General features: G+C 35.6%; 1 pseudogene; it reads left to right on the top strand.

The window, feature by feature from the left end:
* Positions 1–3,383: 3,383 nt before the first annotated feature.
* On the top strand, positions 3,384–5,514 carry LOC130685767 (RAC serine/threonine-protein kinase-like; annotated as a pseudogene).
* The last annotated feature ends 938 nt before the right edge of the window (positions 5,515–6,452 follow it).

Below are 6,452 nucleotides of genomic sequence, written 5' to 3' on the forward strand. Positions count from 1 at the left end.
TACAAAATCAACCGAAAAAAAGCCAAACAGCTCACACAATCCTCGTTACCGACTTCATCCATCTACTTTGACGAAAGACTTAGCAGTGAAGTTGATCCAATTGGCATTAGTGATATGTCAATGAAAAATAGTCGGGATACAAACTTTTGACTATCATCTGTCGATTCTGAAAATTCTGTTTCTGGTATGGAAGAGAGGGGCGTGACTGAAACTATAAATGCTGGACTGTTTACTGAGCCATTAGCTGCAACAATAGTTGGTCGACCAATGTGTGGTAAAAATACTTTGTCTTTTTTAAGATTGCCGGAGAAATAAGACCTGGAGAAATAGGACCCGGAGATTTAGGACCCCAAAATAGGACCTGGAGAATTAGGACCCGGAGAAATAGTACCCAATTTTCAAACATTTCTTGGAGGGTCCCATTTCTCCATCATATGGGGCCTATTTCTCCTTGCTATTGGTCCTATTACTCCTATTTAAATATCTATATGTTCCATGGTAGAAAGGGAGAACCGGACGGATTATGTAGTCTTCCGCACTCTTAACAGCGTTATCAATTGCTCGAGTAATTATTCCATCATAACTTTTTTGTTTGAATTCATATTTGTAATAATTTCGCACGATTACATGCCCATCTATTGCTTTATACAGCTCATGTATAAAAGTTATACTTTTTTATACACAGTATTTGGTTTTTAGCCCTTGACATTTTGTTACTGGCATTTCCAGTCCTAGTATCGCTCCCCCCCCCCCCCCCCCCCGACTGATGTTCTTATTCCATGGGCGTTCCCGGGGGCGGGGGCGCTTTCGCTTTATTTACTTTGCTACATTAGCAGACGAATTATTTTTTTTGTATTTTGATTTGTATGGTGCATACCTTGTGAATTGTGTCTTAATTTTTGTTATTTTATTTAAATGGGAAGAAAGAAACTATTAAGTGTGGAAGAAAAATCTAATAAGAAAAAAATGTACAATGAAAATACATGAAAAGGTAATTTGCTGTAACGGTGTAATTATACTGTTGACCTTAAGTGTTGATTGTTTATCCACTAGTATGAAATCATTGGTTGCTTTCTACATCTTTACGCAAGGCGGTTAAATGGGCTTCACGGAAAACGGCAGTAAACAAAATTAGTGGTAATTTTTAATTCTTACATATTACTTACTTATTATATCACAATGCCTGCTTTCTTATCTTTTGAATCATGAAGACATTCCAGTAGTGGTAAGTGTTGAAAATTTAATTATTGCAGCCATCAATGTCCAACAACATTTAAAACATACTTTACAACGTAATCAATTTGTTTAATTTTGATGTAATATCATACAATTTGATCCTTTCCTTTCAATCTCATTACAGATTATCTGGAAAGTGCTTAGATAGCTTTGTGGTTTAAGAAGAAGAATCAGGCATCTCAAACAAGGAAGTTAAAGCTGCACAAAAAATGTTGGACAACCGGGAAAAAGAGAGAAACATGCATAAGAAACTCAAGGAGGATTTGAAAAGAATAGTTTTTATCAGTCGTTGATTAATTAATACACTAAACCTTTTAAAATGAATCTTAAGATTTTTTGTCTTCAAATTTTCCACAATCATGGAAGGCATGCCAGTGTATTTTTATAAAAAACTATCTCGACATGGCTTGAACATGAAATAACACGAAGTTAGCTCATCCATGAGACAGTATCGGTCTTTCATATGATAAATCTGCCTTTTTCCTTAAGTTTAATCAGTTAATGTCTTTCTTTTCAGTTTTCTTTTTCTTAATGCTGGCTTTTCTCTTATTCTGTTGTTATTCCTTTCTCTTTCCTGTTCTTTGATGCGTTCAGCCCACTTCTTTTTACTTTCTGATTTGATTTTATCTTGTTTCTTAATTGATTTAGCAAGCAATTCCACATTTGTTTTTACCTATTGCAATACAGAAAGGTTTAAATTTTTGAAGATCATACAAATATGTTTGTCAAATTGAAAGTTTACCTGAAAATCTTCAGCTCTTTGCAGAGCACCTTTTCATGCCTGTTTGTCTTCAATGCTTCTTGCATTCTCAACTTCAGCTTGGCCTTCCAAGATTTCACTTTTGCTTTGCGATTTTTTAAATATTTTAATCGTTGCCACTTCTGTATCTAAATTGGTGTTGTTCAGAATGGGTGAGGGATTAGATAGTTCTCCTAAATCAAATTTGCTGAAACCTAGGCAGCCTTCACTGCTGAAAATTGGTGTTGGCAGTGTACTCGTTACTCTTGGTTCAGGAATATCTGTTTTGACGACCTCTGTGAGATCAGAGGTTGATGACACAGATGCTGCCTCAGTGGCTTGTTCAAATTTTGCAATTCAGGACAACTTCTTGTTATTTTTCTTTTTTAATTTCTTCTTCTTCAATTTATCTAACTCCGTTTAAATTTGGTTTTCATTGTCCTATCAGACAAATCCAGCTTTTCCCCTGAAAACAGATGGAATAAGCTGGCCAGTCTTCCTTAATGTAAAGATTAACACCTACCTGTTGAGTGTGAGGTCTTAGCTGCTAGACATTCTTCCAGTTCAACACCAACCTTATTGCTATTGAGATCTTGAACTGTAGAAACACTTTGAGTTGGAATATTGGTCAATAAGCTAGAAATTGAAAAAGTCTTCAGGAGAGAGTTGCTTTTTAAGAGCGACGATGTCAATGGACCCTCGCGTTTTATAAGGCTCTTTATTTTTTGGGTCCTCATTTCCTACAAATTTTGTTTAGACAACACTTTCAAGTTCTTGTTTTCCCTTTTTCCATTTACCAAAACTGCCTCTCATATTATAACCTTTAAACTTTATTATTATTTACCTTGATCTCTTAACATTATCATAAATCACTCCATAGATCAAATTATACGAAACTAGCCTATTGTTATTTTCTTTAGGGTTCGGCATTTTCAAGCTAAATCTAGCTTCATGACGCCACAAACAATGGCGGACGGTGTAAAGCTGTTATTAAAGCTCAAGTAGTGATCAAAACCTCCACCTGAGGGCAGTATCAGCAGGGTAAGTATCCAAAAAATCGTATGAATAGTAGTACAAAAAACAAACGTAGTAAAAAAAACCTAAGATTGTCTATTGAAATTTAGAAAAAAAATCATGCTTATATTACAAATTCAACAAGTTTATTTCTTTTTTTATTGTTCATGGTTTCCATCTATCGGTGTAGCACGCAAATCCCAATGATAGCTTTGCTGTGCTGCTATTCTCTGCTAGCCTCACTAAAATGGCGTTCAAGTTTTGCTTCATTAATCCCCATAATGGTTTCCGCTTTTGTAATGTCCACATTGCTGTTTTCACTTGTCCAGTTGCTGTGATCCTATTACAGTTAATCTTGCATAGGCTTTTTACTTCTGTTTTTGGTATTGAAATAATGGCTGAGTCTGTAGTACTAGTAAACAACTCCTACGATAAAGGAAGGCTGGCTGCTTTAAAGAGGTAAGTTGAGAAAACTCTGCTACAGAAACTTACGCACAGCATTCACTCAAATTGTTGATGTGGAATATATAATGCAGGCTTATTCACATTTAATGTTTATTTTGTTTTCTAGGAGAACATAAAATTGGTGTCAAAGATATTTTGTTCTACTGGATGATGGATTACTACTAGGATTCAAGCATAAACCAAAGCTAAACATAGGACTTGCTAAACCACTCAACAATTTTACTGTGAAAGGATGCCAAATTATGAAAGTGGTAAAACTTTTTACTAACAATACTTTATAGGATATCTTTACTTTGTTTTTGGATAATACCAAAGGATCGTCCAAAACAATTCACCTTTCTGATTCGAGGTCTTCAATGGATGACTGTAACTGAAAGGACTTTTCATATTGACTCTGAAAGATGAAGGTATGTGAAGGGCCAAAACCTAATTTTAAAAATATTCATGCATAGTGGTTTTCTTGTGCATGAATTAACAAAAATTGTGAGCGTAACTTTGTTGTTGGATTCTAGGGAAGAATGGATGGCTGCTATTGAGCATGTTGCTGAACGGCTTCATACAGACCTGATAGCAATGATGTGGATGTGCTCGTCGTTTCCGAAGAAAACGACCTAAAGGCTCATCATCACTGTTATCCCTATCTAACAAAATGGTTTCTTTGCCAATGGATGCAGAGAATGGTGAATTGCAAATGAAATTTCTTGTAACTGGAACGTCTAATCGTCCTCATCATTCAGGGAAAAAGAAAGTGGTACGTAGTCGAAGAGAGAAAAGTATGTGGTTTATTAATAGTGAATACGGTTTAACCATTTTTAACTGTTTTTTAATCCAATGTTGTTCCTTTTTTACCGCAATATTTGTTTGAAACAGAGTTTAGCAAATTTCGAGTTCATCAAAATGTTGGGCAAAGTTATGTTTGGAAAGATGATTCTTGGCCGAGAAAAAGGCACTGGCTACTTGTTCGCCATCAAAATCTTTAAAAAGGAAGTCATTATTGGAAAGACGAAGTTGCCCACATTCTTACGGAAAACCGCGTGCCACTACCAACCATCCTTTTTCTTTTATTGTAAAACAGTTTTCATTCAATAATATTGCACCCTTTCTCATTCATATTTTTAAAACTTCGAAACAGGCATTAAAATATTCCTTTCAAACAGCTGAACGGTTGTGTTTCGTAATGGAATATGTTAACGGTGGTGAAATGTTTTTTCATCTTTCACGTGAACGAATTTTTGCTGAAGACAAAACGCGGTTTTACGGAGCGGATATTGTTTCAGCGCTAGGTTATTTACACGATCAAGGCATTATCTGTAGGGACCTTAAGGAAACAACCTGTTAGATAAATTGTTTTGTTTCTTGGAGTTTCACGTACGAAACGATTTTTTGTTACCAGCTGGAAAATTTGTTGCTCGACAAAGATGGACACATAAAGATTGCTGACTTTGGACTTTGTAAAGAGGATACCACGTACGGACGGACTGCCAAAACATTTGCTGAACCCCCGAGTACCTTGCCCCTGAAAGTGCTTGGAAGACGATGACTACGGGAGTGTAGTACGTTGGTGGGGCTTGGGTGTTGTCATTTATGAGCTCATTTGCGGTCACTTTCCGTTTTACGACCAGGATCGCGACATTCTCTTTGACCGTATTCTTTTGGAAGAAGTTAGATTCCGTCGAACACTATTGCAGGAAGCGAAAGATCTTCTTGGTGGACTTTAAGCTAAGGATCCACGTAAGAGATTAGGAGGCGGCCCGGAAGATTATCAAGAAATCATTCTACATCCATTTTTCCTACCGGTTTCTTGTACAGATCTAGTTCAAGGGAAGGTACGTAGGCGTGCAGGTTGTATTTGAATGTTTTGATTTTACCCTGTCTCCTACACGCAGATTACCACCGTTCAAGCCGCAAGTGGTAAGTGAAAGACACCGTATAATTCTGTATTTATGCTTATGCTCAATGCGAGAAATAAACGATTTGTAAAATTGATAAAATTCTTACGAGTGTTTGCGTAATCCATTTTTAATTACTTAATACTTAAATTGAATATTTTAGAGAACTAATTCCTAAGTGTGAAATGCATGCTAAGGAATTAAAAATGCGATAAAGAAATAAATGGTATTTGAATCAAAATTGAATTATAGTAGTCTTTTTCTTTTGTCCTTGCTTCAGACGATAGTTTGTGTAAGATTGTAATATTATTCCTATATACATAATTCATCAAATGTTAGTAATACTGAACTAGACTTCATGATAACAAATCTCGTTCGTAGCACCCACCAAAAACCCCACGGAACTCATTAAATTTTCGTGCTTACCATGTAGGCCTAGTTCTTTCCTTTGTCCACAAAAGGCAAAAACAATATTTTGCGCAAGGGCAAACAGTGTTTCATTATTAAATTAAAGTTTCTTGAATTATTTTTATATAATAATTTTCTTATTTGTCTGTGTATTAAAAGGTACTTATACGCCCTCCCAAGAATCCTTATTGAGGCACGAAGAAAAAGGAGAAAAAAGTGAATAAGGACATTAGTAAAGGGAGGGTGATGGTAGACCTGTAAACACTAGTAAGAAAATGTCAAATGCAGAAATCCAAATACTGTGTGAACAAAATTACTTTTCTATTAAATGAGCTCTAAAAAGCAATAGATAAAGCATATAATCATGCAAAAACATTACGAATACTAATTTAAAAAAACAGTTATGATGGAGTGAAAACACGTCATATTGATAACGGTGTTTGAAGTGCAGAAACTAATATAACCCGTTCGGTTTCTTCTTAAATATCGGACAAGTAATGCTCGTTTGATATCTAGCCTTTTGAAGCTGGAGAAATAGGACCAATACCAAGGAGATATAGGACCCTTATGATGGAGAAATAGGACACTTAAAAAATGTAAGAAGATTGGGTACTATTTCTCCGGGTCCTATTTCTAAAGGTCCTATTTTGAAGTCCTATATCTCCGTTTACCGTATCAAATATACGTGTATTCAATGTGAA

This window comes from Daphnia carinata, chromosome 5 (genome assembly GCF_022539665.2).
Source record: "Daphnia carinata strain CSIRO-1 chromosome 5, CSIRO_AGI_Dcar_HiC_V3, whole genome shotgun sequence".
Lineage (NCBI taxonomy): Eukaryota > Metazoa > Arthropoda > Branchiopoda > Diplostraca > Daphniidae > Daphnia > Daphnia carinata.